Source organism: Schistocerca piceifrons, chromosome 7 (genome assembly GCF_021461385.2).
Source record: "Schistocerca piceifrons isolate TAMUIC-IGC-003096 chromosome 7, iqSchPice1.1, whole genome shotgun sequence".
Classification (NCBI taxonomy): Eukaryota; Metazoa; Arthropoda; class Insecta; order Orthoptera; family Acrididae; genus Schistocerca; species Schistocerca piceifrons.
The window spans coordinates 373565644-373590586 of record NC_060144.1 but is presented as its reverse complement, the minus strand read 5'-3'; positions in this window follow the sequence as shown (position 1 = coordinate 373590586).

The window sequence follows — 24943 nt, the reverse complement described above, 5'->3', positions numbered from 1 at the left end:
GACGACACACACACCAGAGCCCGAGGGTGGACTCGAAGTTCTGACGGGAGAGGGGAGGGGGGCGATATTTGGAATGTCCCGTCAGACCGCACGGCTACTCTGCGCGGCCGAAATTTTTGCTTTAGGGAGTGATACTTTCCTGATGTTAGAATCGATATCATCATACAAGTAAGTTACTCACTGCATCTGAAACCGGGTCTACCAAATGTCGTGACTTACGAAGATTATGAACGTTTTGCTACTCTTTTGTGACTTATAATGTTGTTCTTCTTTATTTTTACTATTATCTGACTATTCGGCATTGCCCGTGTATTTATTTTGCTAATTCTCCATTAGAAACGAGAACAAAAGTGAACAATGTTCGTGGTAAAGTACTGAAAAAATTTCATTTTCATTCTTCGTGCATAAAAAGAAATATGCATAATTTATAAACGTTTAAGTACAGTATCAAAAATTAAGAGCCATGAGACCGGGCGGTTTCTGTATGCTGGGAGCAGCTGCTTCACGTCTCTCTAACGTGCTTTTTTATAAGTCTATATGGCAAATGCTCTTCATAGCTCTGTAGACGACTACTATTTTCGCCTACAGCCGTTTCCGCTTTGTAGTTGAAAGCTGTCAAAGCATTGCTAGGGGTCAGAGATTTTATTAATCTGACTCCACTGCACGAGTGTTTCAGTGGTAAACAAGAAATGTATTAGAACTTCATGCATAATGCTGCAATTTTTCACGTTTGTCAGCGTTGATGACGTCATATCTCTTAAACTCTGGGTCGTACAATTGTGTATTTGTGTAGGTACATTCAGCGGCTTATGTGGATACTGTCTGCGAAATATTTTCCGAATGGAGCTAGCAGAATAGAAGTAATAAGTTTAAATGTCAATCATGATGCGGCAGTTTTCCACATATTTGAGTGCTTATGAGGTTCGTACCTCTTGATCCTTGTGTCACATTGTAACATAATTTTGTAGGTATATTCAGCGGCATATTTGGCTGTTGTATGCTACATTCGTTGAGAATATAGGTAGTAAAAAACATAGTAAACTTAAAGGCCATGCACAATGCACTGAGTTTGTGACGCCATATTTCCTCAACTGTGTGTGGTACCAAGATATATTTTTGTACATGGTCTGTATCTCTTATATTTACTGCGAATACATTTAGTAGCACAGAAGCAATATATTTAAATGTCATACATGATGCGGCAGTTTCTCACGCAAACAGTATGTATGATGTCGTATCTCTTGAGCTGCATTAGGTAACTGGTTCCTACTCCAATAGTGACTGTAGACTGACATTAAAAGATTTGTGTGAAAGGTTTGGTTCAAATCGCTCCAGTGGTTTCGGAGGAGATGTGGAACACACACACACAGACACATACATTTTTACGGCATGTACAGATTCCCTCAAGACCCTGAAACTTGTGCGTCTTTCCTAATGGTCTTAGAGCCACTGATTCTAATATGGAGGGGTGGACCAATTTTTTAAACACCGCCGTAAATTTTCGTGGGAATCAGTATGGTTCCCCTAAGCTGACAGTGCTGAAACAGTGTAAAAATGTTTCCAGAATGAGATTTTCACTCTGCACCGGAGTGTGCGCTGATGTGAAACTTCGTGGCAGATTAAAACTGTGTGCCGGACCGAGACTCGAACTCGGGAACTTTGCCTTTCGCGGGCAAGTGCTCTCTACCAACTGAGCTACCCGAGCACAACCCAGGCCTCGTCCTCACAACTTTACTTCTGCCAGTATCTCCTACCTTCCAAACTTTACAGAAGCTCTCCTGCGAACCTTGCAGAACTAGCACTCCTGAAAGAAAGGATATTGCGGAGATATGGCTTAGCCACAGCCTGGGGGATGTTTCCAGAATGAGATTTTCACTCTGCAGCGGAGTGTGCGCTGATATGAAACTTCCTGGCACATTAAAACTGTGCGCCGGAGCACTTGCCCGCGAAAGGCAAAGTTCCCGAGTTCGAGTCCCGGTCCGGCACACAGTTTTAATCTGCCAGGAAGTTTCATGTCACCACACACTCCGCTGCAGAGTGAAAATTCTGGAAACATCCCCCAGGCTGTGGCTAAGCCATGTGTCCGCAATATCCTTTCTTTCAGGAGTGCTAGTTCTGCAAGGTTAGCAGGAGAGCTTCTGTAAAGCTTGGAAGGTAGGAGACGAAGTACTGGCAGAATTAAAGCCGTGAGGACGGGGTGTGAGTCGTGCTTGGGTAGCTCAGTTGGTAGAGCACTTGCCCGCGGAAGGCAAAGATCCCGAGTTGGAGTCTCGGTCCGGCACACAGTTTTAATCTGCCAGGAAGTTTCAGTGTAAAAATGATTTCGTCACCCGAGTAACTTTCATTAAGAAGTGTTAGACTGTAGTAGATAGCGAAAGCAAGAAGGGCACCAGAAAAGATTGGTACATGCGAAGAACGCTGACTTCACTGTTTGGTATTGACATAACGTATTTGCATGGAGCGAAGGTTGTAGTAGTAGTAATAGTAGTAGTAGCACTAGCAGTTTTACACATCCTTGGATATGGTATTATAGTCGCAGAACAAAAAATTGTGATTAGTATATGCTGATATTAACATTCATACATGTCTAATATGACAATAATGTGAAAGGCTATGACACATGGTCCTACAATAAAAATAAATGCTTGAAGCATTTTAGGAAAAAGACGGGAAACGTAAATTAGAATGGCCGGAGATAAGAGCATCAACCCTCAAAATGTAAGGACAGTCTGCCTAAGGGGATTCCCCTGTTTGAACACAAGAAAAATGGTTGACTTCCGGGATTTTTTCTCAAGCAAAGTATAAACTAATGCTAAATCTGAAAACATAGTTTTATTCCTTACAGTCTAGTATTGAAGAAAACTTTTTTTCCTCGTCGTACACTCGCAGTAACCGATGCGATCACAGGTCAGTGGTGGGAATCCCCGAAATTCCTACCGCGTTTGTAACAAAATAATTTTAAATAATTCAGTTCCAATACACTTCCAATTAGCATACGTAGGATAATTGTGCAAGAAAGCCGCATAAAATGGTGACGTGTTGATACAAATAACATTTTCTTCGCCCACAAAATCGAAACGAATACCATCAGCAATCATGGATCTATAAAGTCATCGCAACTGAGAATGCTAGCATGAAATTCTGATCATAAACATATTTACCATTCTTAGTTTGTTTCCAGACGATTTGGAAACTACCGTTTCGAGAAAAATGCTTTTAAAATTTGGGGCAACTTTTTTGTAGTTACAGGTCACTGAGGACAGGCTTACTCGTTGTCAATGTTCCAGCTGAGTTCGCCTAAACAACGCGTGGGAAGAAGACTGTGTTTTACCCAATCTGATAGTGTAAACAAGTGTACGAGCTGAGGACAGCAATGGACACTGAGTGATCGCTGCGGTGTGCGTTACCAGCATAGTTTAAAAGGGGTATGTTTGTATGTCTCTGTTTGGTCCACTGGCGAAGTCGTGTAGTAAGCAAATTTCTCGAGCATTCGGATATTACAGTGACCTGATGTTGGACTGTATGTTAATCTGAGGACTGGTTTACTCGTAGTCTGAGTTCCGGATGAGTACGTTTAACCCACAAATGGGAGGAAGACTGTATTGTACACAGCCTGATACCGCAAACAACTGTACGAGCAGAGGACAGCAATGGATACTGAGGGATCGCTGTGAGTGTGCGTTATCAGCATAGTTTAAATGGGGTATCATTGTGGGTCTCTGTTTGGTGAACTGACGGGGTCGTGTAGTATGGAAATTTGTCGACTGTTCTGATGTTACAGTGACCCGATGTGGGAATGTATGGGAATCTGAGGACAGGCCTTACTCGTTGTCAAAGTTCCGGCTTAGTACGCCTAACCAACACATGGGACGAAGACTGTATTGTGCTCAAAGCTCATTGTAATCAATTCACATCTATACCTGCCATATGAGAAACAATAATGGGCTCGCTGGAATATTCTGAGTTTTCCCGCAGCGTTGGAGGGGTACTAGCAGCATCCGAGCTAAGGCTGACGTTAACAGCACAACACGAATGGCTGCGTTATGTGGTGCCTTGTTGGGGAAATATGGACTGCTGATGAAAGGCGTCCCATTGATCTGAACTATGGATCAGAAAACCCTGGTTGAATTCACTGGATGACCATCGTCGTTGAGTGTGGAGTGGTCGTATTCTTCTAGTGTTTTGGATTAGCGCAGCAGCGTTGCTGCCACTCGCACAGTGTGTGGAGCTACTTGGGGACGTATGGCTTCGAGTCACGGTTAGTAGTGAGAGGGAAATCTGACGGCGTAACGGTAAGTCACATATATCCTGCGCCCTGGTGTGTTACTTCTCAGGCAACCGTATCGTGATACTAATATTTAACAGGATAATGCTCGTCCACCCATGGCAAGTCTCACTACGAATTGTCTGCAGCTTGTTAAGCAGCTCCCTTTGTGAGTAAGAGCACCAAATCTGTCTTCAATAAGAAATGTGCACGGTTGGCTCGTCCCAGTGCCCGTATCCAGGATATCAAGCAGACAGTTTGCTACGAGATGATACAAAGGCTTTATTACACCCTTCCCAACCGAATCCGTGAACACCTCCGTACCAGAGGAGATGTAACATCACATAGATGAGTCGGCTCAGACTGCAACATTTTTGTAAATTAGACTTGATTTTGTAGTCGCTGAAAGAACATCCACGTAGCTTTCAAGTCTGTGAAGCCTCATTTGCCTTTCTCTTCCCTATCGTGGTGCTTCATTTTCTCTTGCCAACTGTCTATTTGCCTTATGTAAGTATCTCGCTGGATGACTTCTGCGCATTTCCATCCATCGGTATGTAACGTGAAGAGGTAGTATGTGCTCCATGCTTAAAAACTAAGGTAGATAACCAGTTAAATTTACGCTTAGGCAGGTGCTCGAAACGTATAACGTTCTTAGAAACTAACGGGGCCAATATCTGTAGGTCCCAGAGTTTCCCTTCAATATCGAGACGAGATTCAACAGGTGGTCTATAGTATCTCTCTGTGTTATTAAAGACTACATTTCGCACAAACATACCTGGTAACAGCAATGTGTGTTACATCACTTCAAGAAACCCTGTTTTCTTCTGTAACAGCATTTATATTAATGCTACGTGATTCACCGTATGGGTACATCGTACCAACAGGGTAAATCTACCTAACTACGTCACAAGGATCGTAAATGAAAAAACGAATATTCAGTATAAACACTGTATGTTCTATGTATACGAGACCAAACATTGCTCTACCAAACCACGATAAACAACATTTAATAAATTAGGAAGTGTTCAAATTATAAAATGTAAGAAATAATGTGGACACGGTACCTAATTTTTTTATAGTATATCTAATTCTGTGACACTATATACTTTGTGATAATGTCCTAATTTTCTTTAGCATTGTTAAATTTCACTTAACGCAGTTGTTAATCATTTTCAGCATCGGTGTAGTTGCCGCTAACGTCTACGCAAATGTTATTCATAAATAGCTTATCATCAGGTGGTTCGATGGACTGACAACTTTCGTTCAACCTTCGCAGAAAAAAACGACACTAAGCACAATCATTTCATTCTCTACACACCTGTAGATCTCGTTACAAGTGGCGCAATTGTCATCATTTCTTTTATTCTCTGACTTGTGTTTCTCTTTCGTCATTGATTTTACTATACTACAGTGGTTAGTGGGTTATTCGGTTAATGTTTAGGCTGAACCCTCTTTCCTGCGTTTGTAATATGAAAGTAACTAAGTTAACTTCCAATTCACTCGTAACCGCAGACGGCCCACCCGTTTTGTCAATGGCCGCATTGTTTTTTTCACCATCAATACTCTCTAGATAGTCTTTTAACAGAGAAATGTTTAGAAGCGTGTATATCGACCACTTTTCCTCTAAAATCTTCTGAAGTGCTCCACGGAAGTCACAAGTCAACTAGGATTTTCTTCTCTTGCTCACAGAACCCCGTTTTGGCCTCTCCTTCTTTGCAAGTTTACTTCGAGATGGAGCCATTGTTCTCTAAATGGACACTATTATTTTCGGCCTTCTTCCTAAGCGAATGATTCGATGATAACGCATTTAAATTCAACTTTTATGACTGAGATTGTATGTACGTTCCATTGATAACACTGTTGCATATAAATGTCTAATTGCTTCAACAAATAACCCTAATGAACTTGTATTGAAGGATTGGCGTGGCAAATGATGTATTTTGCTGCACAGAACAAACAATAAACTACCAGTTCCGCACACTGACTCATTCCCGTCGAGAATGTCATTCCCGTATGAAGACATTGTGCTATTCGTTGAGGACCGTTAGAACTACGTGTGGAAGACCTACCTTACTTAATGACAAGGAATGTACACTATGTCGTCAGAAGTATCCAGACGCCCCCTAAAACATACTTTTATCATAGTAGGTGCATTGTTCTGCCACCTACTGCTAGGTACTCCATATCAGAGACCTCAGTAGTCGTTATACATCGTGAGAGTGCACAATGGGCGCACCGCGGAACTCACGGATTTAGAACGTGGTAAGGTGATCGGGTTTCACTTGTGTCATACGTCTGTACGCGAGACATCAGAAAAATGGATTATATTTATGGTTAAGTAGTTCTATTTTCGAACGAGTCAGATGTTGTGGTCCTTAGTTCGAACACTGGTTTAATGCAGCTCTCCATGCTACTCTATCCTGCACGGGCCTGTTCATCTCCGACTAACCACTGCAACTGATATCCTGCTGAATCTGCCTACTGTATTTATGTCTTGGTCTACCTCTACGATTATGGTTTGACTTTCCCACACCGTTATCTAAGTGATGGTTCAAATTTAAGATGTCAGACATTAAAGTTTATAGGTATTTAGCTGAACTGAAAGGCTTACCATTTGAATGATTTATCGTGGGACCAAAATTTAACGGATTTCTTTTCGCAATCATGTGACTTCCCCCATTTTCTTGTTCAGAACAACAGCCACTTTTCGCAACATACGGATATCGTATCTAGGTCATTTTGCAATTGCTTTTGATCTTCTGATAATTTTACTACACGGTAAACGACATTATCATCTTCAAACGATAGAAGATTATCCCTTAAACCTTTTATATAGGTTAGGAACACCTGAGGGTGTACACTACTTCCCTGGAGAATGCCGGATGTCACTTCTGTTTTCCTCGACGGTTCTCCGTGGACTATTATGTAAACATTCTGACAGGAAATTGCGAATCCTGTCGCACAGCTGAAGCGATACTCCATGATCATGCGCTTTTTTTTTAGAAGTCTAGTGAGGAACGGTGTCGAAACCCAAATCTAGAGATACGTAATCAGTTTCAGATCGTCTGTCGATATCCGTTATTACTTCGTGCGAATAAATAACTAGTTCTGTTCCTCAAGATCGATTTTTTTTCAATCTGTCCTGATAATGTGGAAGTGTTTGTGATAGGAAATAGAGGGATATTATTCGACCTGACAAAAAAAAACGTTTGGTATAACAGAGGACTCCAGTTCAGATGTAATTTCATGGGCGCGCATTTGTTCGCAATATAGGCCATTAGAATCACGAGCAATTTTCATTTGTCTAAATGGTGCCAGTATTGCATATTAATTTATGTCTGTGAATTTCGTGTGAAATTAGTTCATTGCGCGGGGTACTATCACGATGTAATGTAGTGAAGATAGCGCGTGATTTGTGATCTATAAATACTGCAGTCGAATACCATAATGACTGTCCGCTTAATCAATGCCGACGCAGTGGGCAACATCAGGAAACCTTTTGCCGTCAATAGTGAGTGAACACGCAGAAGGAGCTACGGCTGTGCGCTGCTTTTTCTGTAAGGGGTGACACTCTTTACAAGATATTCGAAGTGACTGGAGAAGATAATTCGATATCTATGAACGCGTTCACCTGCTACCATTAGTTAGGAAACAGCCTGACAGCACTGTCACAACTTGGAGACTAATGTGAAGTGGGTAGTAAGATTGAATAATGCACTGTACTTTTTCCAGAGCCCTTCCAACGAAGATTCGTTTTCCCCTTCTGTAACACTGATATCACGTGATCATTTCATTTCAATTCGGTGTTACTATTACCTATTAATAGTTACGAAATTTGATGTGCTCCGAATGAGAACCACAAATCTTGTAATCTGATGCTGTTAGGTTCATTTCCCTACGTTACAGAAATTTTCTGACACGTATTCACATTTAATGATCGCTGCATTTCATTGTATCGTGTACAAGTTGCTTCACTACCCTTCATGCTACAATCATTTCGCCCCGATTTTCCAACCCAAAATGTACCTTGGTTTATTTATGCACTGTATTGGATGACCTCAGAGGATGCGACACCGTCAAAGTACGACAAATTTGAAGAAATGCCGCTGTCTCATGCTGTATCAGCGAGTGATGCAGTTTCATGCAGGCCTCAACTGAAACAGCTGGCTGTAAGTTAAGTTTGTGCAGTGATTAATGTTGTTGTTGTTGTGGTCTTCAGTCCTGAGACTGGTTTGATGCAGCTCTCCATGCTACTCTATCCTGTGCAAGCTTCTTCATCTCCCAGTACTTACTGACTTACTGCAACCTACATCCTTCTGAATCTGCTTAGTGTATTGATCTCTTGGTCTCCCTCTACGATTTTTACCCTCCACGCTGCCCTCCAATGCTAAATTTGTGATCCCTTGATGCCTCAAAATATGTCCTACCAACCGATCCCATCTTCTAGTCAAGTTGTGCCACAAACTTCTCTTCTCCCCAATCCTATTCAATACCTCCTCATTAGTTACGTGATCTACCCACCTTATCTTCAGCATTCTTCTGTAGCACCACATTTGGAAAGCTTCTATTCTCTTCTTGTCCAAACTGGTTATCGTCCATGTTTCACTTCCCTACATGGCTACACTCCATACAAATACTTTCAGAAACGACTTCCTGACACTTAGATCTATACTCGATATTAACAAATTTCTCTTCTTCAGAAACGATTTCCTTGCCATTGCCAGTCTACATTTTATATTCTCTCTACTTCGACCATCATCAGTTATTTTACTCCCTAAATAGCAAAACTCCTTTACCACTTTAAGTGTCTCATTTCCTAATCTAATCCCCTCAGCATCACCCGATTTAATTTGACTACATTCCATTATCCTCGTTTTGCTTTTGTTGATGTTCATCTCATATCCTCCTTTCAAGACACTGTCCATTCCGTTCAACTGCTCTTCCAAGCCCTTTGCTGTCTCTGACAGAATTACAATGTCATCGGCGAACCTCAAAGTTTTTACTACTTCTCCATGAGTTTTAATACCTACTCCGAATTTTTCTTTTGTTTCCTTTACTGCTTGCTCAATATACAGATTGAATAACATCGGGGAGAGGCTACAACCCTGTCTCACTCCTTTTCCAACCACTGCTTCCCTTTCATGCCCCTCGACTCTTATAACTGCCACCTGGTTTCTGTACAAATTGTAAATAGCCTTTCGCTCCCTGTATTTTACCCCTGCGACCTTCAGAATTTCAAAGAGAGTATTCCAGTTAACGTTGTCAAAAGCTTTCTCTAAGTCTACAAATGCTAGAAATGTAGGTTTGCCTTTTCTTAATCGTTCATCTAAGATAAGTCGTAAGGTTAGTATTGCCTCAGGTGTTCCAACATTTCTACGGAATCCAAACTGATCTTCCCCGAGGTCCGCTTCTACCAGTTTTTCCATTCGTCTGTAAAGAATTCGCGTTAGTATTTTGCAGCTGTGACTTATTAAACTGATAGATCGGTAATTTTCACATCTGTCAACACCTGCTTCCTTTGGGATTGGAATTATTATATTCTTCTTGAAGTCTGTGGGTATTTCGCCTGTCTCATACATCTTGCTCACCAGATGGTAGAGTTTTGTCATGACTGGCTCGCCCAAGGCCATCAGTAGTTCTAATGGAATGTTGTCTACTCCCGGGGCCTTGTTTCGACTCAGGTCTTTCAGTGCTCTGTCAAACGCTTCACGCAGTATCTTATCTCCCATTTCATCTTCATCTACATCCTCTTCCATTTCAATAATATTGTTCTCAAGTACATCGCCCTTGTATAAACCCTCTATATACTCCTTCCACTTTTCTGCCTTCCCTTCTTTGCTTAGAACTTGGTTGCCATCTGAGCTCTTCATATTCATACAAGTGGTTCTCTTCCCTCCAAAGGTCTCTTTCATTATCCTGTAGGCAGTATCTATCTTCCCCCTAGTGAGACAAGCCTCTACATCCTTACATTTGTCCTCTAGCCATCCCTGCTTAGCCATTTTGCACTTCCTGTCGATCTCGTTTTTGAGACGTTTGTATTCCTTTTTGCCTGCTTCATTTACTGCATTTTTATATTTTCTCCTTTCATCAATTAAATTCAATATTTCTTCTGTTATCCAAGGATTTCTGTTAGCCCTCGTGTTTTTACCTACTTGATCGTCTGCTGCCTTCACTACTTCATCCCTCAGAGCTACCCATTCTTCTTGTACTGTATTTCTTTCCCCCATTCCTGTCAATTTTTCCCTTATGCTCTCCCTGAAACTCTCTACAACCTCTGGTTCTTTCAGTTTATCCAGGTCCCATCTCCTTAAATTCCCACCTTTTTGCAGTTTCTTCAGTTTCAATCTGCAGTTCATAACCAATAGATTGTGGTCAGAATCCACATCTGCCCCTGGAAATGTCTTACAATGATTAATATCTTTATATATATTGAACATGTCTGCGTTTTAGAAATGGTTAAAGATTAGTAAATGAATCCAAAGCAACCAATCACTTGTAATAGAAGGTGGTTTTATCCAACTTTGACCATGATTTCGACGAATGAAACCCATTTTCTTCAGAAATGTATGTAACCTCAAGACAATAACTACAAACCTGGAAACATATATTTCGAAGTTAGGCATAATGTTTAGGCTAGATCCCCACAACAGGGTGAATACATATATCATAAAACATGGCTAGCAGAATAAGAAATAGTACTTAAAAAATATGACATTGGAAAAAGAACAATTAAAGAAGTGATTCGACATTAGTCCGATAAACTACGCTGTCAGTGCACATCGCTACATGTCATTCTTAAATATGATGGCGCCTATGATTACGCTGTCACATAAGAATGGTTAAGTCGTGATTTCTTTTTTTTAATTCAAATCCAAGGCTTGCAAGTACGGTCGCTACTATTTAAAGGTGTGTCTCGTGTGTCACAGTAGCTGACGATCTGTAGAACTGTAAAACACATCACGATCAGATGATAAATGAGGCGGAAACAAACACATACCACGCTTAGTTTTGACTAGAGTGGTCGTCACGAAATTAGACACCTCTAGATCGAACCCACTGCGTGCAATCCACAGATGCTATGTGGTGTGCGAATCACACCACATAGATTTGTTACAACACTATTGGCAGCGTAGTAGGCCATCGCCAGTTGAATGTTCAATGTTTCTGCCCGATATTACGTGTTCACATGTTGTTTTGGTCTTCCATGGAACGGTGCATCGACGCGTGTCCGGTGGTGAGCGAAATGAAGAAGCAAGGGCCTACGTAGAGGGCATAAAGACATTCGGAAACAATGTAAAACTGTCGTATCGAATTTACTGAGCGTTTTACTGATGTGGCTAACAGTGGGGAAACCAGGAATAATTGAACTTTTGAGAAAGTTAATTAAATGATAAAAAAAAGCCTTCTGGTGTTTAGGAATCGGCTGTTTTCATATTAACAGTGCAGTAAAGTCGGCAGAATCTCCAGACGTGAGCATTTGTTTTGATTCTCCAAGAAATGGATACAAATGGAAATGAAAGTATTTAATTTGAGGTTTTTCATGAAAAGATTAGTGTGTAGAACTATACTTAGATTCCACAACCGACAAGAATATCCGACAGCTAGAAAAATACAATTAGATCACGGTGAAAGAAATTGTTCTGTCTTGGAGATCTCCGTTATCTGTCTTCTCCGCTCACTTGGCTTCTGATTCATGAAGTGTACTCGTGGAAGAACATTTGTAATGAAATGAAGAGACATTGCATAAGTAAGAACGACGTTTTCTGCATAATGTATTAATTTCTTCCTGAGGACAATAGTCTTGTAACATAGTTCCATAAAACTTGGCTTTCACAAAACCATACGCCTAAATCTTTCTCGACATCAGCGGAAGTAGTTGCCTGGAACTACCTGCAGTTACTATCGGATAGGGTATATCGGCGATTTGGGTGACGGGTACAGCGACGAACCATCAGTAAGATCAGAAAATATAATCTTTTTGGGTTTCAGAGAATATTTTCGGTCGTATTAAGGCTAACCGTCGGAACTAAAATCTTGGTGACGCCATTTCAGTAACCGCGCACTGCCACGCACGTGGTGTCTCGCAAATAAAATGGATTCGTAGATGATCGATACAAGAATGATATCTCAGGTGTAGTCAGAATTAATTCTACAGTTTTCTTAGCAATTTTTTCCCTGCAAATCTGTACATGGTCCATCAGAATGTAAATTCATTAGCGACGGTATTTTTCGTTACACAGGCGGAACAGTTTAACATGTTTTACGCCTCTAGATTTTTTAATCTCGGAATGATTTTATGTTTTCACGATAAAATATGTATCACATGCATCTATATACTTTCAGAATGTTAACATCGTTTTTCCAGTCCATATATTGCATTGTGTATTGAACCGAGGACCTAGAAACGACAGAGAGGCTTCGTTCCACCATAGCCTTCAGTGGTTCACAACCACACACAACAGGCTACAGCCACCCAACCATCCCGCCGGCGCCCCACACTAAACCCAGGGCCCCAAGGCTTATTGTCTCGTCCAGCCTCCTGCCCCCCCCCCCCCCCAATCAACTCCCAGGGACGTCTCACACCAGACCCAGACGAGTAGAGTCATTAAAGTGTACGCGTACGTGAAAACAGTGTTTGTGCAGTAATCGCCGACATAGTATAACAGAGGTGGAATAAGGGGAACCAGCTGGCAGTTGCTGAGGTAGACGGGAAACCGCCAAAAACCATCCATAGGCAGGGCGGCACACCGGACCTCGTCACTAATCCACTCCACCGGGCGGATTCGTACAGGCCATTGGCACGCCTTCCCGCTAGGGAATCAGCGCGTTAGACCTCAGCGTGTTAGGCCGCGTGGTTAGCTGGGTGGGCTGTATACGCCATTGGTTATCTTTTATCCACAGGTTGAAGTAAATTATTAAAAAACCTTTTCGGAAAGTAAGACCCTATCGGGCGCGAAACGGAAACCAGCGGGAAGATCAATTCTCTCTTTCTCTCTGTCTTTTTTTGTAACACCTTCTTACTACTCCTCTTCATTTGTAGTAGCGTGCTGCCAACTTTCCAATACCCTCGTCATAGAAGGCTGCTGCTTGTGCTTTCCGTCAATTCTCTAAGCTGGTCTGCAGCTCAATGGCTGCGCGTAAATGTCATCTTTGCAGCCAGCGTTTCTTGTGAGCAGAGAGGAAACGAATGGGGAGCCAATCACGGGCTGTTATGTGGGTGATCAAACACTTCCCATCGAAAACTCTGGAGGATCATCTGCAGAGTGCGACCGATAATTAACATGAAGTAGGACACGTATGAGATGTTATGTGGACTGCATGATATCAAGCGGAATCTTTCACTAACACCCATACGTCGGTTGTAGGGATCGTTACGTGCTCACTGTGCGCTCAGAGCTGCCAAGAGCGACGTTACACGAATGGCCCACAGTGGGGTCGAATCCCAAAATGCTGGAAAATTTGGAAACGTTGTGAATTCGGCAGAAAGTCAGTACTATTGGATTTTCGGGGTCGTTGATTATGAACGCAGAGTCAAAATTTGAAATAAAAACAAAGTGGCGGATTTAACATTAATAGCTTTTATAGAGAAAATATGAAATATATCCATATGTTGTATAATACAATAATACATACAATCGGTTGATAGTATGTCATCCGACGGATAAGATGATTCATAATAAATTGAGTCAATTTTTTAATCGCTGGAGCTTACTGCATTTGCTGCTATTCGTGGCGCAACTAACAATGGAACTGCTTCTAGGACCAACGACTTCGAAATTTTTCGAGGCAATTCGCACAAACTTGAAATAAATGGATCGGATTTTATAAACGTAAAAAAATGTCCTCCATTGTTTTGGCTCAAGAACTCTTTGTTGCAAAATCTTCACAAAATTTTTTAATGTATGTATTACAAGACTTCAGATATCTGCCTTATCGACAGTACAGATGATCTTATCACTTCTGCGCGTTTGAATCAAAGTCTTACGTATCGAAGTGGGCATGTATAACCATGACTTTAACTGCACAATGTATCGAGCTGTCTTTAAGTCAAAATTTTGGAATTTCGTAAAATTGATTTCATGGCCACTCGAGATCGTTTGCAATATCACTTCTGTATATTGGTTTTTCGGAACGTTACTCGTTCCTTTTCTTTATCACTAAGTACTTGCCAGTTTTTAAGTCCAAGCTTATATCATAAATGCAAGCCGGCCGGTGTGGCCATGCGGTTCTAGGCGCGTCAGTCTGGAACCGCGTAACCGCTAAGGTCGCAGGTTCGTATCCTGCCTCAGGCACGGATGTGTGTGATGTCCTTAGGTTAGTTAGGTTTAAGTAGTTCTAAGTTCTAGGAGACTGATGACCTCAGAAGAAATTTTGGAATTTCGTAAAATTGATTTCATGGCCACTCGAGATCGTTTGCAATATCACTTCTGTATATTGGTTTTTCGGAACGTTACTCGTTCCTTTTCTTTATCACTAAGTACTTGCCAGTTTTTAAGTCCAAGCTTATATCATAAATGCAAGCCGGCCGGTGTGGCCATGCGGTTCTAGGCGCGTCAGTCTGGAACCGCGTAACCGCTAAGGTCGCAGGTTCGTATCCTGCCTCAGGCACGGATGTGTGTGATGTCCTTAGGTTAGTTAGGTTTAAGTAGTTCTAAGTTCTAGGAGACTGATGACCTCAGAAGATAAGTCCCATAGTGCTCAGAGCCATTTGAACCATTTGATAAATGCAAACAACATTCGGAAAACCTTATCCACGAGTGAAAAGTTGACAATCCGAACAGTAGATGATCTTCAGAGAATTCCTTTTCTAAAATTGTGTCGGTATTGTTAAATTATTTTGAAGTTGCATTGCATAAATAGCATCGTTGAACAGATATATTATGCGTGCCAGCCTAACAAACTTTACCGTCTATCATGGTGTAAGCAAGTCGGAAAGAAACTTCTGATTCTTTTCCATCTACTATCTTTTCGAAAAGGACAAGATTTTTCACTTGCTGCTCAATGTATTCCATTTCCTCACGAGTAGCTTCAAAACTGTGGTGAAAAAAATGGATTGTAATTGGTCTGCAGAAACGAGGAGATGACGGCTTCGTATTTTTGCATACAACTATTCATATATTTGTTTCTTGGCCTTCTGATACAAGTTGTAGTGGAACGATTGAGGTAAAAAAAATTTTAGCATCTGATTTGCTTCGATCATCATTGGTGGACTTTTGTTTCTACGTATTTTGGCTTGAAGTGCCATCGCAGCCCCACTTAAAAATTAAATTCATATTGCGACCATTTTCAGCAGACAAACTTTTGACAGCATCCATTTGTGTTAATAATATCCTATCAGCTTTGTGAGTCAGCAAAGCCTGCAATTTTACCTCAGTATACTTTGACTAACAGAAAAATCTGACTTCGGTCGATAACATTTGAACTTAGCTTGATACGGCGGAAATAAATCACAGTTGTTCTCTTTGCTTCTATTACGGAGCCCCTGACATTACGATTTCGGTAATTTTTGTTCTACTATGGGCGACAGAGAAGCATCGGCAGATCAAGTCGTTTCTCGAATCGTGTTTATGGTCTCCTTATACTCATTGGCCTTAGATGGGCTCCACGATCCCATATCAAGGATAATTTTTGCAGCACCTAATTTCCCAGATGATCGGAGGCTCATTTGAGTGGCATACGTTAATTCTTCCTTTACTATTTCTTGTCCGTAATTCTTAAGTCCTACTTCATTTTGTTCGGTCACTGGACTCTGAAAATTCTGAAGAAAGCCGACCCAAATAATGGGACTTTTGAAAAGGTTTTTAGTTTCTTCGAAAGAAACAAACGCGCTCAACGATTCGCAATATTCCTGCAGAAATTTGCCTTCATTTCTCGATACTTGCTGCCACTTTTTATGCAAGTCATGCAACAACTTGTGGAGGACAGGTTTTATATTGTCTGATAGAGCGAAAGGGTGTTGCAATTTAGCAGACATGAAATTTTCGATCACTGCATACACTTCAGTCACTTTCTCATTCAAATGACATTTCCATTTCGAAAAAATTTCCCCTGTTGTCAGGCCACACGCTTCACTACATCGGCGACCGATTCTGAAATTGGAAAATATAATATGTATATAGGAGGATAATTCCATATTTAATCACGGTACTGTTAATTATTCCAAAAAAATTATTTGAAAAGGGGAGAAGTATATTCATAAAAGTGAATTACGTATCATAGAACTCGAAATACAACGAAGACGGCAGATAAATTCAAGAAAAAGAGCACCAACATTCGTCTGCTTCATGTACGAAATTCAGCAAAATGTTTTACGTACCAGTGGCACAGTTGCAGCTAGATTCAGTAAGGTTTAATTTTTTTCATTCAATAATGGATTCATCTACAACGTGCGATCGCTCAGATGGTAGAACTCTGCAGAACTTATAAATTTTATCTTCGTCTTTAAAACTTTACGTTGCTATTTTCCTTTCATTTACGCGTAAATGATTCATTTATTGTTATCGTATGGACTATTATTATCAACTTTATGTTGCATATTGAATTTCTACTTACTTTCAGATGTTGATTCTATCGTTAAGAATTAAAATCGATTGATTAGAGATTTGGCGTCCTGCTAAATGTAGCGTTGAAATATTTGCCCACTGCGCAAATCGTCTAGCATGCTGAAGGGTTCCCTTTCAACTGTCCTACATTAGCAGGTATGGAGGCTATGGGGCTCTGGCGACCGGAATTCGATCTTCGGACCCTTGCACAACCCAGCCCACGACTAGAAATTACCGGAACTTGATTTTCCGACTTTTGGTAAGCTTTTTGGGATTTGACCCCGCTGTGCGTCGGTCGTATTAGAAACACCGCTCAACACATCTGTGCGAAGCTTCATCGGAGTTTTCACTGTGGTTTCCATTACGCACCCGATCGGATTTTACTTTTCCATTAGATATTGTATTTTTCTTTAAAAGTTCTTGTGACTTTATTTTCGTAGCAGCTGGCAAGAATTTTCTTTTCGGAAGCACTGATTCACATTCCAGATGAAAAATAGAGATGTTAATACTTTTTCGGAATTTTATTAACATTTCAAGTTTTCACTTGCTGGTAAATCTGTAAGATGATGATATGACCTTGAGGTGCCTATTTTCGTAACGGCCCTTACAGTGGCTGCCTTACTGCTCGACATAATAAACAAATGCGTCTTTGAAAAAATAAACAATGGTTCTAGTTGTTTAGACATCAAAGTCAGCTACACGATTTAAGAATTTTGTTTTGAGTTTAGACAGCGTTGTCCAAATGAAGACTTTCCGAAGGATAATAATTACGAGAACTGCCGTCAGAAAGTTTTCATATCCACAAACGAAGATTGACGTCCCCCCCCCCCCCCAGAGACACTAACAATTATCAGATGCACAGGCGGTAAGGATCACGTCGCATGCGGCTAGCTTACGGCTGCTGGCAGGTGCAGGGACGCCTTCCTCCAGCTCCTGTTGGCGTGGCGGGACCAGACGTGTCGTCGGCTAATGCAATTCCGCGCGGCTCCGTGCGGCGTGCGCTGAAGTGATCCGACGCCCGCCCCTCGCCAGCTTAACCCGAGTGTCGCGGATTCAATTAACGTAATGGCTTATCATACATTATGTGGCGGCGCGGCGTGGCGCCGGGGAATGTGAGATGCGGTTAGCGGAGCCTACCCCTGCGGGCACCGCCGACCCGCAGCCCATAAAGATGTCCCCCGCCGCAGCGATTTGCGTCGTCCGCTGCAGCCGAAAGCACCCCTTTAGGGTCACTTCTTCACGTAGCAGGTCCTCAGTTTGGGCGTTAGTAACAGAAGAGAGCTCTAAAACGTCCACTATTACGCTATTTAAGTGCGTACGTCAGTGTGAAGATAATAACTTACAATTTAAAAACCTATCGATGAATATCTATGTATGTTTATACTTTTTATTCAGTTGTGGAACTTCTTTCCAGTCCGAAGACTGTTGCCATCTCCCCACACTAGCCTATGCGATGTAAGCCTCTCCTGCTCTCCTCAACTGGGGCAACCTCCATTCATTTGAATCAGTTTATTGTAGTTTAGCCTTGATTTCGATTTACAGATCGCTCCATTATTAAACTGACAGTTTTACTGTAGCTCATTCCTTCTTTTCCTCCCCAAATCGACTGAATTCAGTTCAATAGCTCATCGTTAATTATCCGTCCCCAATTTGGCATTCTCCTTTAACATGTTTCAAAAGTTTATATTTCGTCATGTCTGAATCGTTTATCATCCACGTTTCGCTTCTGAACAAAGTCATACAGTAGAAAAAATTATTTAGAAAAGAATTCCAGTCATTTCAATTTACATTCGATGTTAACAAATTGATTTTGAAAACGACTTTCCCTATTATTGTCAGTCTGCATATCAACTTCTCTCTGCTTTGGACATCGTTATTTATTTTCCGGCACGAATAACAAAAATCGTCCACCAGTCTTAGTGTATAATTTCCAACTCCAGCTTCTTCACTTTCATCCGACCATTTCAGAAACATTCAATCACCCTTCTGTTGCTGCAGTGGTTTTTCATCGTATAAACCCATTTCAAGGCACAATTCATTCAGTTCAAATGTCCTTCAAGGCTCTGGGAGAATTAAAATGTCTTTGTAAAACCACAAAATTTAAATTCCTTCTCATTCAACTTGAATTCGCTTCTAAATCTCTCCTTGGTTTCATTTACTGTAATATCAACTACTACTTCTTTTTTATGCTCTCCGACTCTTACAGCTGCAGTCACGTTTCTGTTAAAAATACCGAAACAAGTAGCGCAGTGGTTAGCATATGTAACTCGCCATTAGGAGAGCGATGCTTCACATACACGTCTGACCATCTTGATTCTCATTTTTCCTGAGTTCCCTAAATAGCTTAAGGCAAATTCCTGGAAATTTCCTTTGAAACGACATGGCCGATATCCTTTCCCATCCTTCCCTAATCGTAGCTCGTGCACTGTCTACAACAATGTCGTTCTAAGCGAAACTTTTAAACCCTCTATTCCTTCTCTCGTTTTTCTTCTTCAAGATGTAGGAAACGTTTCACTCCCTCTGCGTGCTACCTCACCAATATTAACGCATATATGATTACTATTAAGTGGTATGTATCCCAGGTACGTTGCAATTTTGGTCTCAATAAGTAGAACCGATTCTCACGTGACTACCATAACGTCCCATTGCGTACTCTTATCTACGAGTTGTCCGTCATGGCCTACGAAAATTGTTGTTGAAACTGTGTTCGAAACGCAGAAGGACGCAGTTTTTAATAGAATACCATTGGGGGAAGTTACGGTTACGAAAGAAATTAATTAAGATGTGATCAAGGTTATGGCCAAAGTGGCGTGGTAGTTAAGGTCCGTTGCTACACAACAAAATATGCTACAAAATCAGTGGAATGACCGTATCAGAATATAATGCAACTGTTTTGGAGACTTTGCTTGACTTGCTTGTCAGAGCAGCTACTTATTTATGCGGTTAGTTTTACACGTGATGACCTACGTGCGATAAAATGAAGTTACATAGGATGAAGACCAGCACAGAATGAAAAGGCTGACATTTGAGGCACGTACTCGATACTCGCGTCGGTGAGAGTTCTGTGTTTGTCCGTGGAGCAGCTTTTGTAATGAAAGTGTCACTGTCATTACATTAGAACAAACCTACACTGCACCTTCGTTCGGTTGAAAGCTTGCTCTGACTGTTTGTAAACGGTGCACTAATTCAGTCACGTGTAGTCAAGCAAATAAGTTCATAACATGAAGTCTTATAAATGTAAGGAAGGTAATAAGGCCGCATAATGCAACAAATTTACCCCAACAGACTTTATTCATAAGCATCGTATAAGCATTTACTTCTTTTTGTAAATGTAGCAAACTAGCGAATAGGATCCACTATGAGACTGGACATATCGTCGCAGCGCACTTTATAGATGAGCGGTATAAAGACATTCAGAAGCATTTTATGAGTCTTGTTGATTCCATTAATCCATGTGGGGAATCTGGACATAAGCTGCTAAGTTTTTCGCTGGAGAGTTTTTTCCTCCACTCAGATAAATTTATCATTTTTATTTGTTTCCAACCGACAGCTCTATGATCGACCTGATATACCGCCGCAAGCATATCCAGTTAATATACTCCAGTACTCTCTGACGTTAATTTAACAGTGGCAATTTTTTAATGGATATGCTACTCTTCTACCAGTGAGTGCTGGACTACATTAAAACACTACCTGACAAAAAGTGAAACACACAGAAGACATGATCGGATATCAGTGTAGCTTCCTAAACGTAAACATCACCAGCCGTTACGTAACTAAACAAAGTTGCAATTCACTCCTCCAGAGGTAGAGCGGCCTTCATGATACATTAGTGTTGTTGGTGTTATGTTCTTATTATGCCTGTAGAGTATATAGTGGTCGTGAACAGCTTGGGATGTTCACGATTCAGTGTGAAGAACACAGAGATGCGGCGTATTCGAATGTCAGAGCTTCATCAGCATCTGACACAGTTTGAAAGCGGCCTCTTTGTGGCTCCCTATTGGCTGGCTGGTCGAATTGTGGAATATCATGATATGTGAGTCTTTCGGATGTGGCAATGGACTAATGTTTCACTGCGCAGGAAAGTGATAACAGGTGTATTCATCGTCAAGATTCTAGTCGAACACTTTTCACCATCTCGACTGTGAAACGTCTTATTGTGAACGGAGCACATCGCCATCCCATCACACCTACACTTGCCATCCAAAACCCGGCCGCTGTGGACGAGCGGTTCTAGACGCTTCAGTCCGGAACCGCACGACCGCTGCGGTCGCAGGTTCGAGTCCTGCCTGGAGCATGGATGTTTGTGCTGTCCATAGGCTAGTTAGGTTTAAGTAGTTCTAAGTTCTAGGGGACTGATGACCTCAGATGTTCCATACTGCTAAGAGAAATTTGAACCATTTGAACCAGCCATCCAAAACAAGTAACGGCCTACATGCAACATCCTTTCATCCCACAACATTGGTTGGAGACTGTCAGAAGTCGTGCTAGGCTATTGCCCTCCTACGTGGATGCTGCCGTTAACGCCACGTTGATGGCTGTTTTTGCAGGGGTGTCGTGAGGCCGAGTCTTGGGCTACCGACGGAACTTCTTTCAGAGTTGAATCAGGGCTGTGCGCTACACCGGATAATCACCGTCGGCTTGTACTGTGGTGACCTGGGGGGAGGTTCGATTCTGCCAGTGCTTTGGAGAGACACAGCTGTGTTACGCTTAGCGCGATGGTGTGGGGAGTAATCAGATGTGGCTTCATGTAACTGCTGGTTGCGAGTGAGGTAACTCCGACGGCAGATTGGTACATCCTACTTCCTCATGTGTTACCTCTCATGAGACAGTGTCACGGAAACATCTTTCAACAGAACAGTGCTCGTCCACATATTGCAGACTATGTACTGTGTGTCATGTTAAATACTCCCGCAGCTAGTAAGTTTCCCAGACACGTTTATGACACCTTGTCGATCTGAATCTGTGGAAGCTTCCAAAGCAAAGGGAATGCAGCGCTGTAGTAATAAGTGGGTTCATGGGGTCAAGCCCTTTGTATATTTGACCCATTGTTCTAATCACTACAATAAAATCATATCCTGTCTTAGCTCAAGACGTTTCGTTTCATTTGCTCCTGCCCTACTGACTTCTTTACTTGTTTTGTCACGCAGCGTATTTTCTTTGGAGTATCACATGGACCATAAAGCCATAGTACCTGAAAATGAACCACGTAGTAATTTGGAAATCGATTGCAGTTAATGCACTAAAGGTATCTGAATGCAGGAGAATTAATAAGACAAGTAGCATTAACGCTCCTTAGCAGAACTTCATAGGGGTCAGATTATTTCCTGCGTCTTCGTCGGTGTGTTCTGTGTCTCTTTCCTACTGACCCACCCCACAAGCGTCTTGCAGTTGACAATGTCATGGGGTGCTCCACACTGCGGGAATTGCTTCTGCAAGCACTACCGAAATCATTAAAATAACAGAGCAATATTGTGAGTGTTTGATGTGGCTCAGTCTTCTTAAATGGAAGAGAAAGGAAAGAGAAAGCATACGTTTATAATACGTATGGGACAATATTATGAACATTAAAGTTGCTACTTACCATGTAACATAGATGTTGAGTCGCAGATAGACACAACAAAAAGACTGTCACAAATAAGCTTTCGGCCAGTATGACCCTCGTCAAAACTAGAAGACAGACACACATGCACACTCTCACGGAAACACAGTTCACACACACACACACACACACACACACACACACACACACACACACACACTGTTTCAGTCCCTGGCAACTGAAGCTACACAGCGAGCAGCAACACCAATGCGTGACGGGAGTGGCGACAGTGTCAGGGTAAAGAGGAGGCTGCGGCGGGTTAGAGGAGGGACATTAACGTGGGGGTGGGTACAGTCTAGTTTTGACGAAGGAAATACTGGCTGAAAACTTAATTGTAACAGTTTTTCATTGTGCCTATCTGCGACTCAGCATCTCCGCTATACCATGAGTAGCAACTTCCTTTTCATAATATTTTTACATTCCATCCTGGATTTTATATTGTTTAATATGTATCATAATTGGATATACGTCCCAATCTCCTTCTCTCACCTGTGTCTGTCCATATCTATTTCCCTCTTCCTTTGCCCATCTGCTTCTTCCCAGACCTCTCTGTCCATCGTCTCGTCCTCATCCCCTTGTCTATCTTCTCCTCCCCATTTCTCTCCATCCCCTCACGCCCTCACTCTTCCCCTCTCTCAGTCCACCACTTCTTCTCCCTTTTGTCTCTCCATCTTGCCCACTCCTCTCCCTCTCTCTCCCCTCCTACCCCTGACTCTATCCATAATCCCCTTCACATTTTCTATGTCCATTTCCTCCGCTCCCTCTGTACATCTCCTCATCTCCCCTCTCAATGACATTGAGCCTTTTTATTACAGATTGAAATGCTGCAGTATGATTGTAGTTATAAACCAATAAGTCACAAATACAACTTTCCTGTTTGTTGAGAATGTTTCGCTATTATATACTTATAACTTTAACCCATTATTAAACTTATATACATCTGTGTGTTACATATATTTTAAAAGTTGGTAAATAAAAACACATGTGTATAACATGAAACGTTGTGTGAAAATTTCAAAGCAATCGGTCAAGAGCATTAGGAGATTAACGATTTTGCACTAACATTTATATTTTTACAACGTTTTCCTTTTACTATTCATGCAGTGCGACCCGCTTAAACGTTTTAGCGCAAATATCTGTGGAACAACTATAGATATTGAAAACCGACTTCCATTGGTATGAATGTAAGGCAGGGTCTCCAGAAAGTAAATACCAGGGGACATTCTAAAACGCACGGAAGTATTATTTTTAAGACAAACTTATACTGTTCTTTAAGTGGGTATCTTTTACAAATAAAACTGATTCTGTGCGGCTCACTTATTTATTTTGCCACTACGGGTTTCGATAGTTCACACCATCATCTTCTGGTGGAGAATTGTTTATTTACATGGCTGGTGTTGGTGCAGAGTACAGACGTCTTTCGCAGTCGCAGGCAAGGGCATGAAGGTTAATTTGCGTCTTTTGCTAATGACAAATATTGTTGATTTAGAAAAGGCACCTTAGAGGTAGAAACATGAATATTTGATAGTGGACTGTTCTTGCAAAGATGGTAAATTATTATACTAATTTCTTATATATAAAAAGGATTACAATATATATGTATAATCTATTGTAATCTTTTTATTTATAAGAAACTGATATAATAATTGAAATACGCACATATCTGCATTCAAGAACGGCCCTATAACAGTTTTCTTTTTTTTTTTTAAAAAAAGGGAAAATATTCATGTACATAACGGTAGCTATTTAATCATTATTTTATATCCAATACTGCCACATATTCATATGAAAAATAAAAGATGTATACATAAATACCTAAGATAATAACTGAGTTGTGAACATATCAGTAGTCTATATTTAAAACATTTTTGTAGAACCCATTTAATCTTGTATCTCTGTAACCAATGTAAATAAACATACGTGTAGCACGTACAACTTCATCGAAACGACAGCGTGAATATAACGTACAATGGAAAGGACATACATTAGGCAATAGTATAAACACATTTTACAACTCTGACGTCCAAGTAAGTGTAATTCACTGCCATAAATTCATGTTTTAACCTCTAAAGCATTTTTTCTAAATCAATAATTGTTATCATTAGCAAAAGACGTAAAATAACGTCCACTGCCCTCGGTCTCCAACTGTAAAAAGACGTCTGTACTCTTTACCAACACCAACCATGTAAATAAACAACTCTCCGCCCCAAGATAATAGTGTGAAACATCGAAACGGGTAGTGGAAAAATAAATAAGTGACTGACGCAGAAACTGTTTCATTTGTATTGATAAACAATCGTAACCCTCAATATTCTTGGATACCACATTTTATTCCTAACGCAATCGGTAATATGAAACTTCACAAAAAGAATGGAGCTGGTTACTTCGTAATACGTCAGTTACTCTGGGATGAATTACAAAGCGATGTTCACGTTTAGAGTGAAAGAAACGTGCCGTCATTGATCATCCAGAGACGCAAGCGTGAAACCCACGTCGCTCATAATCGCGAAAACTGAGTGAACTGGAAAAAATACA